This window comes from Ursus arctos, unplaced genomic scaffold (genome assembly GCF_023065955.2).
Source record: "Ursus arctos isolate Adak ecotype North America unplaced genomic scaffold, UrsArc2.0 scaffold_17, whole genome shotgun sequence".
NCBI lineage: Eukaryota > Metazoa > Chordata > Mammalia > Carnivora > Ursidae > Ursus > Ursus arctos.
The window spans coordinates 38,395,052-38,407,658 of record NW_026622841.1 but is presented as its reverse complement, the minus strand read 5'-3'; the positions used below and the strand labels follow the sequence as shown (position 1 = coordinate 38,407,658).

At 39.1% G+C, this 12,607-nt stretch overlaps 1 protein-coding gene and 1 pseudogene across 3 annotated transcripts in view; one reads left to right on the top strand and one right to left on the bottom strand.

Moving 5' to 3' along the window:
* The window catches only part of GAREM1 (GRB2 associated regulator of MAPK1 subtype 1), a 196,546-nt gene that overhangs the window by 125,404 nt on the left and 58,535 nt on the right, over window positions 1-12,607 (bottom strand). The window lies entirely within an intron of this gene.
* Window positions 10,986-11,393, top strand: LOC123000896 (60S ribosomal protein L30-like; annotated as a pseudogene).

Below are 12,607 nucleotides of genomic sequence, written 5' to 3'. Positions count from 1 at the left end.
AGCTTTTTCTAAAAACAGCTCCATTGAGGCGTAAGTGATCGCCAAAGAACTGCACATGTGTCCATGATGAAGACTGGCAAACATTTATGGGGATCTTGCATGCACCAAGCAATGGAGGAGTGGGCGAAAATAAAAAGAGAGCTCGGTCCCTGCATTCAGGAAGCTGACATCCTCCTTGTGGGATGTGTCCACATGTAATTTTATGTAAGGTAGGGCACGACGAGGGCTATGCAAGAGGAATAAAGAATCTGGAGTGGGGACGGTGACTTTGACAAAGCATGTTAAGAGGAATAAATAGCTTTTGGGCTGGTCCTAATTCTCTGGCAATGGGGAGCCAGAGAAGGGTTTGGGATGAGAGACTGGCCAAAGCGCTGCTTTAGGAAGATTAATCTGGCAATACTATAGAGGCTGGATGGAAGACGGGAGGAACCAGAGCCATGGGGTGTATGTAAGGAAACTCAGAGGGAAAACACACTACCATTCAGGGAAAAAGAAAAATGTCATTTTCTGCAACTAAACTGCTATATCATAAAACTGTTTTAATTTTATTCCGCAGTGGGCTCTAAAGAGGCAGCCAAGAAACAACTGCAGTCAAGTTAATCAAAATGAAAATTTAATGGTAAGTCCTACCGCTAGCTGATGTAGTAAACACTCTTGTCAAGAGGATTCAGAATGATTTTCAAAGCTATAAAGTAGTAAGAGCCTAGTGCCTGGTTTTGAGCTTATGTCTTTTTTTTTTTAATTTTTTAAACAACTGAACCATGTGCCTGCTTTAGGCAAAAGAAGTTTCACAAAAATTGTCTGGAAATAAAACTTAATATATTCACTTAAAATGTCCCAGGGTAGGCCACTAACAGAGACACTACATTAAATGAATCCCTAAAGTAAACATTTTTGTGATATAATTATCCTGTTGCTTAACTACTATATATAACATGCTAAAACTTATATATTTAGCTCAAAGATGTAGTAACAAGAAGCCTAAAAGAAGCATGTGTTAAATTCCAAAATACATTAATATCATCCTGAAATTTCCCCAGATTCAGCATGCTTCTGGGATATACTTTCCTTGCCTGGTTTGACCTTGATCCCCTCAACATTAAGTCTTACACACTTGTTAAAATCATTTTTAACGCTAGGAAAACTAGACCCCACAAATCCTTCAAAGTAAATCTGCTTGAAAAAATCAAATTCAAAATTTAAAATAAAAATTTATAAGCTGGACACGCACAAATCCTGCTGGTTTGGCTGCTGGGCCGCTATCAACTCCTGATGCCCCTTTCCGCTCTCTCCTTGTTACTGTCACGGTTTTCCCCTTTTACACATTAGCTGTAACTGTAGGAGTTAATCAAGGTTCCACCCTGAATCTGTTCACTGTTTCTCTCTCCTTTATCATCTTACACACCCCTCAGGGATTCACTTAGTTATGGACAACTTGAGTATCCATGCTCTCAGCTACCAACTTGTATTCTGACTTTATCCAGACTGTATTCAGTCTTCATCCAGACTTTACCTTCTACTCTTGTCTACCTGATGTCCCCCTGCCACTCACTCAGGCATCCTTCATTCATCCAATAAACATGTATGGAGGACCAGCAATGTTCTAGAACCTGGCGATATAGTATTGAACCAAGTCCCTGCTCTCATGGAGCTGACATCTGGGCTGGGTTTTTAATCCCCCGTTCTTCCCTGTCAACTTATTTAAATATTGCTGTGGATAAAACTTCCAAGAATACAACACAGCTCATCTTATTCTTCTACTCACATTTGCCTTCAGTGTTTCTCATTCATACAGAATGAGGCCTTTAGTCTTTGGCTCAATACTCAAGGCCCTCATGATCTCTCCACAGAATATAAGACCTATATCCCCCCACACCATACACTAGAGCCCAAAGCACCTGTTTTCTGTGCCACACACATGGCACAGTCTCACTCCTCTGGACCCCCTCACTCTTTCCTTTGCCTGAGACTTACCTCCCAATCCTTATTTATTCACTACTCATGATACTCATTCTGAAAGACCAGCTCAAATACTACTTTCATGAATGTCTGCCTGATACGAATCCTAATATTTTTCATTTGAACTGTAGCAATTTTGTAGTTTTGCTAATATTCTACGCTGAATTTATAAATTTCTTTAAGAGCTCAGAGCAGGGGGCACCTGGGTGGCACCTAAGTGTCTGCCTTCGGCTCAGGTCCTGATCCCAGGGTCCTGGGATCGAGTCCCACATCGGGCTTCCTGCTCAGTGGAGAGTCTGCTTCTCCCTCTCCCTTTCCCCTTGGCTTGCGCTCTCTCTCTTGCTCTCATTTATAAATTAAAAAAAAAAAAAAAGCTCAAAGCAGGAGGAACTTAGACTGATATATTTAAATGACACAGTGAAACTAATTTAACAACATGGGAGTTAAAGGCATTTTTTTCCTTTTGAAATTGGTCTATACATTCATCAGTTTTCAGAATCATGGTTATAAGGGTTAAAGAACAAAGATAATTCAGGACCAAAAATGCTATTAGATAAGATCCTCTCTAAACTGGTGCATCTGGGTGGCTCAGTGAGTTAAGGGTCTGTCTTCGGCTCAGGTCCTCATCCTGGAGTGCTGGGATCGAGCCCCATGTTGGGCTCTCTGCTGAGTGGGGAGCCTGCTTCTCCCTCTCCTTCTGCCTGTCCTCCCTCCACACCCACGCCCCACTCATGCTCACTCTCTTGAACGTGCTCTCTCTCTCTCTCTCAAATAAATAAACTGAAAGAAAGAAAGAAAGAAAGAAAGAAAGAAAGAAAGAAAGAAAGAAAGAAAGAAATCCTCTCTAAACTACCTTGTCTTACTAGCACCCACAGCAATGCAATGGAGTTGCCCAGACTCACTGCCTCATGGTTTTGTTTTGCTTTTTTAATATTCAAATATAATAATGTTTACATTTATTTAGAATATCTTCCCCCATTGAATCTTGTTATGCTGTTTATAACTATTTTAAGCTTTGTTTAAATTGTAATTAAATTCATGACATATGAATATACTGAATTAGTGCATCACTATACTGCCTCTTATATGGATTACTCAGGAGGTGTCTCAATCAGTTCAAATAGTTGTATGTCTGTCACAGCAGAATCCGAATCTCTATTAAATGCGTTTTTATTTTTAAATATGAAGTATGATGTACTTGGATGACAATTTATAACGTTTTGCTATTAAACCTGCTAGCTTACTGCTGATGAGTTTTCTATTAAGGTTGGGCTGAATCCAGACAACACAGACACACCTACATTGGTTTGGTTTTGGGTTTTTTTGCTATCCTCATGTCAAAAAGAACAAGGGCATGATTTTACACAATTCTCTATGCTGTGTTGTGATTTGGGCAATTAGTAAATTAAAGTGTTTTTGATTTTCCACTTTTGTGTCTCTTTGTTCTTCCCATAGGCATTTCACACCAGAGTAACGGGTTTGGTCAACAATCTGGGCTGTATCTCTACCGAGGGCATGCAATTTTAATCCTTTTAACTTCCAGTGTACCTGGTTTTCCAATTCGTATAGCAAATATATAAACTCATATTGCTGATTATCTTTCCTTTTAAAGTATGCCTTTATCCCCATTTAGTTTGGTTTCTTATCAGCCCATTAGGAGAACCATGTCCGCAGTGGATACTCATGTTTTTGTTGACTGATTAATGAGGCCCCACTGAAATAACGATTTGTTAATACATGTGTAATGAGAATCAGATTTACTAACCTTGGCATTGTTTTTATCTGTTATGGATATAAACTGCTCCTTATGTTGTAACTAAATCTATCAACAATGGATAAATGAATAGGTTTTATGGTATCTGTTACTACTTTCTACGAATCTAATTTAACAGTTGTCCATTGTTTTATTTTACCAATGTTAAAAGGAAACCCGGTCAAGTGACAACATTGGATTTTACCTCCTCCTTGTTAATGAAGTTGTTTAATTTTAATTATGTGTTTACTTGATCTTACAATCCTTTTCATGTAGATAGGAACCCTGAGTCAGTTACATACTCAAAGCACTGCATTTCTCTTACAACTTAGACTTTTTTTTTCAGTTTTATTGAAATATAACTGACATATATCACTGTACAAGTTTAAGGTGTCCTGCATGATGGTTTGACTTACATATATCATGAAATGACTATACACTAGGTTTGGTTAACATCCATCATCTCAAGTAGATACAATAAAAAGAAAAAGAAAACATTTCTTCTTGTGATGAAAACTCTAAGGAGCTACTGTCTCAACAACTTCTCTGCACAACACACAGCAAGTGTTAACTGTAGTTAACTGTCATCGTGTTGTGTACTATATCCCTAGTTCTTATTTATCTTCTAACTTGAAGTTTGTACCTTTTGGCCACCTTCTTCCAATCCTCCCTCCCCACTCCATTTTTTAAAAAATACTTTCAATGAGCAGAAATGCCATTTCCCACTTCCTGTCCTTGCCCATGAAAAATGCCCACAAACCAGCCTCTCTGCTCTTTTCTCAGGCAAGGGCTGAATATCGATTCCCAGGAAGACCTTGCAACAAGCTGGAGAGAGGACAGCTGCCAGCAGTCTGGGTCCCTTCATCAATACACAGTGGCACCAACCGCCTGCCTGTGCTCTCACGACCCACTGAGCTGGGATGGGAGAAATATGCTTCGATGTGATATCATGCCAGTGATATATTATCGTTTTCCTTCTTTTGTTTCAGTAGTTAGACTCCGTTAACTAAAACATCTATAATGCATGATCTTCAACACCAGCAAAGCCTCCTGATTATTGTGATCACGAAGATTTTGTTATAGAGGCTATTCCTTCTAAGTACTCTTCATAAATACAAGCTTGAATTCACCAAGGTAGCTGCCACAAAAAATTCCTTTCCTCATTCTTTTAGTTACATTTTATCCCATAAACTGAGGGATATAATTAAATGTACTGAGCATCCTCAAACAGTGTCAGTGTGTAAATTCCTGGTTCTTTTATTGTATTGCAAATAAACAATAGTTACTATGAGAAGAGAACATGGCACTACCATACTCTTTCTTTGTCCCAGAGAACTACAATCCAAATGACATGGTAAAGTAAGAAAGGATATGGGGAGTAAGGAGATAAAGGAGGGCAAGAAATGATGTCATAGCAAATTGTTCTAAGACAGTTAAAGAGCAATCATGAAACCATGAAATTAAAATCTTGTCTGCAATGAAAAAGCAGTAAAGTGTTCTAAAAAGGAAGTAATATAAGGGGAGGAAAATCCTAAAAGAATGAACTAATTAGCAACTAATTAAGATAGAGAAATTATAAAGTGGCCAGGGAGGATGTGGTTATAGGAAACCACAAAAGCACAGGTCATAATTTCAAAATCAATGGAAACTGAAAAACAAAATAAAACAAAATTTCACCAGTGGAAAATAAAGCTCTAGGAAAAAGGGAAGAAACTGCTTTTAGCCTAATAGTTGAAGTATTAGAAGAAAGGGAAGGACAGGAGAGGAAGGATCAGACACAGGTTATCAATCAAATAAAGGCATCTAAAACCACTTGATAAGAGCTTCTCAAAAAGCAAGGAGTAAACAAAAACAAAGCTTCTGGCACAGACACCCTGAATGCAAAGGAAAATGAATGTCCTACTTCTGGGCAGACACATGAATAATTTTAGCAACCTAAGAGTCCCCTAGAACATTCCCCTCCTCCAGATACCTAGCCCCAGCATGATCCTCCAAACATAGGCACACCTGTGTCTCTACCTTCATCCCCTTCAACAGGACAGTCCACTTCTAGGTCATGACATCTTGTGACTGCTAAGACGTATCTTGTGGAACAGAGAAAAGCCTCAGTGGGTGGATGGGGGTGGGAACAGGAGAAAAGAGCATTACCTGAGCTAAGCTGCTGTCCAGTTCTAACCACTTCTAAAATGAGACCGTATCTGCAGTCTCCAGTCCTGCCATACCTTCAGAGGCTGACCATCCTTTGTGTGTAAGGGGAGGAACCTACAGCCCTAAGGAAAACAGTGGTTCCAACCCTGGGCTCAACAGTCACTGTAATCCTCTGGGGACTTGTAACAAAAAAAACAACAAAAAAACCCCTCCAGTGGCAGGGAGGGTAAGGGCATACACCAGACCACTGAAATCGGAGTCTCTGAGAGTGGGATCCGGAAACCTGCAGTGTCCTGAGATCTCCTTGGGCGTCCTATGGTGCAGCCTGGATTCAGAGCACAACTGAGGCAGTTCAGTGCACAGGCCCTGGAGGGACATATCCACCAGGGGACTCTGTTCTTGCACTTAGTGTGAGAAGGGGGCAAGATCAAACTTACCAGGTGCTTACAAAGCACCTGCCTTATAGCAAGCTCTCCAAAAGTATCATTATTATCATCGTCCCCGGATATGTCAGGTTACAGGATTTTCTCAGGCTAATCAAACTTGCATAGCATTTACTGTCTGCTTTTTTGCATTTTGTAGTAACTATGAATTATCCTGTGTTATTTAACATTTTATGCATACATTATGTTTCTCCAATTAGACTGTGACATTCTTGGGTGCCAGGGACTTTTCTTCTTACCAGACCAGGGTAATACACCCAGCTGGTATCAATTAAGTATCACTGATGATTATTTGACATGGTCATTTTTCATTCTTGAGTCTTGTGCTCCAATTCACATTGAGCTATCAGATGAAATTAAAGGTTTTGTTCCTCTTTTTTTTTTTTTTTTTTTGGTCTTCTATTTTGCAATGAAGAATAGGGGCAATTCTATTTTCTCAAACCTCTTTTTGTATTTAAACCTTTTTAAAAAACCAGGTTATTATTTCTAGCTAATAGGAAGCTCTTCATCAAGAATGACTGCTGACTTGTAGCAGTTTTGTTATGATTCACCTTCAGCTAGAAGGTGGCAGAAATTACTAGATGTCGACCAATATCTCACTCGCTCCTTGTCCTCAATCACAGTCCCCTTGTGTTAGCTGAGCACACGGCTGCCCAGAATACAGAGCACTGTTCCCACCTTCACTATTCCTTCCCTCAAGTGGGTATCACAGTGTAACTAAGTTATGGCCAACAGGATATAGTAGAAATCCTATGTGTCACTTCCAAGATTAACTTTTTATTTATTTATTTTATTTAAAGATTTTATTTATTCATTTGACAGAGAGAGAGAGACAGCCAGCGAGAGAGGGAACACAAGCAGGAGGAGTGGGAGAGGAAGAAGCAGGCTTCCAGAGGAGGAGCCTGATGCGGGGCTTGATCCCAGGACCCCGGGATCATGCCCTGAGGCAAAGGCAGACGTTTAATGCCTGAGCCACCCAGGCGCCCCCAAGATTTACTTTTTAAAAACATCTTTCATATGCCAGAAAATTCACTGATTGAAATGTACAATTCAATAGTGTTAGTATAGTCACAGAGTTGTGCAAACACTACAGTCTCATTATGGAACATTTCTATCACCCCAAAGAAACCTCATACCCATTAACAGTCCTCACCCTACTTCTCACCCCAGCCGGAAGGAACCACTAACCTATTCTCTGTATCGATAAATTTGCCCATTTTGGACACTTCATATAAATGGATTATAAAATACGTGACCTTTTGTGTCTAGCTTCTTAGCATAATGTGTTCAAGGTTTATCTATGTTGTAGTGTGGATCACCACTTCATTCCTTTTTGGCCAAATAATACTTGAGTGTACGAATATACCATGTTTTATTTACCCATTCATCAGAGGATGGACATTTCGACTGTTTCCAGTTTTAGGAGCTCTAGCATGCTGCTGATATGGACATGTGTGTACAAGTTTTTCTGTGGACATATGTTTTCATTTCTCTTAGAAATATACCTAGGAGTGGACCTGTTAGGTCACATGGTAACTCTACATTTAACTTTTTGAGAACTCCCAGACTCTTTCCACATTGGCTGCACCATTTTACATTTCCACCAGCAATGAACAAGGGTTCTAATTTTTCCACATCCTCTCCAACACTTGTTATTATCCATCTTTTTAATTATAGTTATCTTAATGGGTGTGAAGTGTGCCCCACTGTGGTTTTGATTTGTATTTACCAAAAGATGAGTGATGTTGAGCCTCTTTTCATGTGCTTACTGGCCATTCCTATACCTTCTTTGGAGCAATGTTTATTCACATCCTTTGCCCAGTTAAATTTGGTTGTCTTTATTGTTGAGTTGTAAGAGTTTTCTGTAGATTTTGAATCACAAGTTCCTTATCAGGTATATGATTTGCAAACATTTTCTCTCATTACAGGGACTGTCCTTTCACTTTCTTGATAGTGTCCTTTGAGCCACAAAATTTTTAACTTTTGAAGTCAAATTTGTTTTTTCTTTTGTCATTTGTGTTTTTGGTGTTATATGTGAAAATTGTTGCCTAACCAGTGTCATGAAGATTTATGTCTACATTTTACAGTTTTTAGTTCTTACATTTAGGTTTGTGACCCACTTTGAGTTAATTTTTGTGCGTGCTGTGAGTAGGGGTCCAGCTTCATTCCTTTCATGTGGATATCCAGTTGTCTGAGCACCAGTCGAACTGTCTTGCCTCTTTATCAAAAATCAATTGACCATAGGGGCGCCTGGGTGGCACAGCAGTTAAGCATCTGCCTTCAGCTCAGGGCGTGGTCCCGGCGTTATGGGATCGAGCCCCACATCAGGCTCCTCCGCTATGAGCCTGCTTCTTCCTCTCCCACTCCCCCTGATTGTGTTCCCTCTCTCGCTGGCTGTCTCTTATCTCTGTCAAATAAATAAATAAAATCTTAAAAAAAAAATCAATTGACCATAAGTTGTAAGGGTTTATTTCAAATGCAAGGGTTTATTTCATCTTAAATGTATGGATATTTCTATCCTTATGCCAGTACCACAAATGTCTTAATTACTGTAGCTTTGAAATAAGTTTTGATATTGGGAATGTGAGTTTTCCAATTTTGTACTTCAAGACTGTTATGGTTTTTCTGGGTCCCCTGCATTTCCATACGAGCTCTATGGATCAGCTTGTCAATTTCTGTCCCCCCAAAAGCAAGCCAGGATATCTCAATAGTAACTGTGTTCAACCTATATGTCAATTTGGGGAGGACTGTCATCTTAACAATATTAACTCTTCTGATCTATGAACATGGAATGTCTTTGCATTTATTTAGATCTTTACTTCAATGAGGTTTTGTGGTTTTCAGTGTGCAAGGCTTGCACTTCTTTTGTTAAATTTATTCTTAAACATTTTATTCTTTTTGATGGTATTACAAATGGAACTGTCTTTAAATTTCATTTTTGGAGTGTTCATTGCTAGCGTAGAGAAGCATAACAGATTTCTGTATATTGATCTTTCATAACCTGAAATTTTACTGAACTGGTTCATTAGTTTAATGATTTTGGGTTTTGTTTTTTGGTTTTTTTTGTAGATTGCTTAGGGTTTTCTCTATACAAGTTCATGTCATCTGCAAATAGAAATAGTGTTACTACCCCTCCAGTCTGGATGCCATATTTGTTTGTGTTTATTTGTTTTTCTTGCCCTAATGCCCCTTGGTAGAGTCTCCAGCACAACGCTGAACACAAGTGGCAACAAAGATGTATGTTTGAAGAGGATGTGCCTTTCTTTTCCATCTTTATTCTTTCTGATAGATGGAATGTGGATGTGACTATTAGAACTGGAATGGCAGTGACCATCTTGGACTTTGAGGCGAACTTAGGACCAAAACTGAGTCCATGACATAGCAACAACTGAAAAGAAACCTGGTCTCTGCCACCTTGGGCAACATGCCAACCTGTGGTCTTTGTTTTTGGGTCTCTGTGACTTCAAGCCAAACTCAAGGCTAACGTGATACAGGAATATTAGAATAAAGTAAGAATTGTGGTGCCTGCATTATTCAATCAAAATATATGAACTAGGTTTAAAAAAAAAGAATTTTTGATTTTTTAAAAAAACCAATAGTATTAAAGGTGCCTATGTAAGGAAGTACTGTCTAAGACTGGCTCCTGGTTTTAAAATTTGAACAATGTCTGGTATCTATTTTTTTTTTTTACTTCAAAATAATGCCACAGAATTTAGAGGAATACCATACCTCAATATTATGCTTCTGATAATTTCTTTCAAGCTTCCAAACTAGTCTGTGATTGTAGAGGCTATTTACCAACCCAAGTTTACTTCATAAAGACCAGAATATTACTCAAAAGTCACTAAAAACATTATCACACATTTAACAGAACTCTTCATTTGTATCTAATTACAGATAGGAGCTACATGTTGGCTCACATTTGAATGGTTAAATTAACACATATGATAAGCTCTGGCTCTAAATTATTTAAGAAACCAAATCAGGCTCATGGTTCTAGATGGGGTGACATCAAGTATCCCTAATGCAGAGAGAAAAATAATGTTTTTAGATTAATGGCCAAAGAACATTATGAGGAATACAGATGAAACAACTTTCCTAGAATTTACCATCAGTAGGAGAATTAATGTCAGCATCAAGTACCTCAGTGATATCACGTGGAGGGTACCATGGAAAGCTCGTCACTCCACAGCCTGCCAGTTATGCATCCGTTTGACCATTACTAAGAATAAAGATCCAGGAACTAACTCTCAACTCTTCGCCTTGCATCTCACTTTGGCTATGAACTACAGCACAGAAACTCTACTATCCATGCTTCGTAGCTGCGTGTATTCTGCAAATGTGTAAGAATGTAAAAGAAAGCAACTTAATTCTTTGAAGCAGAATCTATAATAATATGCCAACTCAATCAGGGAGGTTTTCTTTCCTTTGAAGCCTCCAGGATATTTTTATTTTTGGAAAATATTCTGATTAAGTTAAAACAAATATGTGCTGTCATAGCACGTTGACTAATCTAAAACTGGTCTCCAGTTCCTTTACTGACTGAAAGTATCAAAAGTTGAGAAAGATGAGACAAATGCCAAGGAAGTCCTTAAATCCCCACAGCAGCTCTTTCCTCTCTCGCTCCCGGCCATCCTGGCAGCTGCTCTCGGTTGGCGCCGTCCTGAACCGAAGGCAGGAAGATGGTGGCCACAAGGAAGAGGAAAAATTCGCTGGAGTCGATCAACTCTAAGCTCCAGCACGTTACAAAAAGTGGAGTACGTGCTGGGATACAAACAGACTCTGAAAATGATCAGACATGGCAAAGTGAAAACTGGTCATCCTCGCCAGCAACTAACGGAGCAGCCTTTAGGAAATCTGAAATACAATACTACACCATGTTGGCCAAAACTGATGGCCATCACTACAGTGGCAATAATACTGAACTGGGCGCAGCATAGGGGAAATACTACAGAGTATGCACACCGGCTATCGTTGATCCAGGTGATTCTGTTACCAGTAGAAACATGCCAGAACAGACTGGTGAGAAGAAAATCACACAAAATGTTCCTTTAATAAAACGGGCCAGAGATTGTTTTAAAAATAAATGAATAAACAAATCCCCATAGCACCTATCTTCACCTGAGTGCTATGCATGGAACAACTAGGAATCTTCTTGTCTCCCCAACTAGATCATGTTTGCGTTCCAGAGGACTGCTGGGCATAGACCAGGTGTATAATAAATGCTTTATGAATGAACAACCTTTGGGAGAAATTGGTGAGCATTCACATCAAACACGTCTAAGTAAAAATCAAGCACTCAGAACTTAGTTAATATTTTTTTTTAAAGATTTTATTTATTTATTTGACAGAGATAGAGACAGCCAGCGAGAGAGGGAACACAAGCAGGGGGAGCAGGAGAGGAAGAAGCAGGCTCATAGCGGAGGAGCCTGATGTGGGGCTCAATCCCATAACGCCGGGATCACGCCCTGAGCCGAAGGCAGACGCCTAACCGCTATGCCACCCAGGCGCCCCCTAGAACTTAGTTAACATTTAAACACTTCAAGGAAAGAATATTTAGAAAAGGCTATTTTTTCTGTATCTCCTATTGATCTCTTCCTACCCTAAACAAACATCCAGAAATCCACATTGTCTAAGATCCCTTCTTTAGATGAATACTCTATTCAAAGGCCCAAAGACTGTAGTCTTGGGTTCTAAGCATGTGAAAGAATTGTATTTTTACGTTTTATGGTTTACTGTGAAATTCCAACAAGAAAAAAAGGAATTAGAGTTTAGTTTAGATGAAATACTAAGTGGTAATGTCTTCAAAGAACTTCACAGTGAAATCTAAGCACAAAGGAATGCATGAAACAAAAGAGAAAGATGTTTAAAATAAGAGAGAGGGAGAGATTAGGGATATATTATTACCTCTTTTCAAATGAACCCCTGGACAAAAGACTCCTTTGTCAACAGATTGACCAGGAATAATAGATCCCTGCTGTATGAAACAGAAGTATGCCTACTTAAGTCAAATCTGAAATGTTATGCTCTGAAATAGTGAACTGAACCTAACATTTAAAAGATAAGAATACTATGTCAAGTGATTTTTGGAAAAACAGGTGAGCAATTGCAGTATCAGTATTTCTACGAACATTTAAAATGTACGAAATCTAGCATGGTACCTGGCGAATACCACGGAATCACATTTCTGGCAGGTGAGGAAGGGGACTCAGATTTACATCGGAAAGCTGACACAGGAAAATCACTCTTTGGCAATCCATAAAGGACAGTAATAGACGTTCCTCTCTCAATGAGTCTGACACAT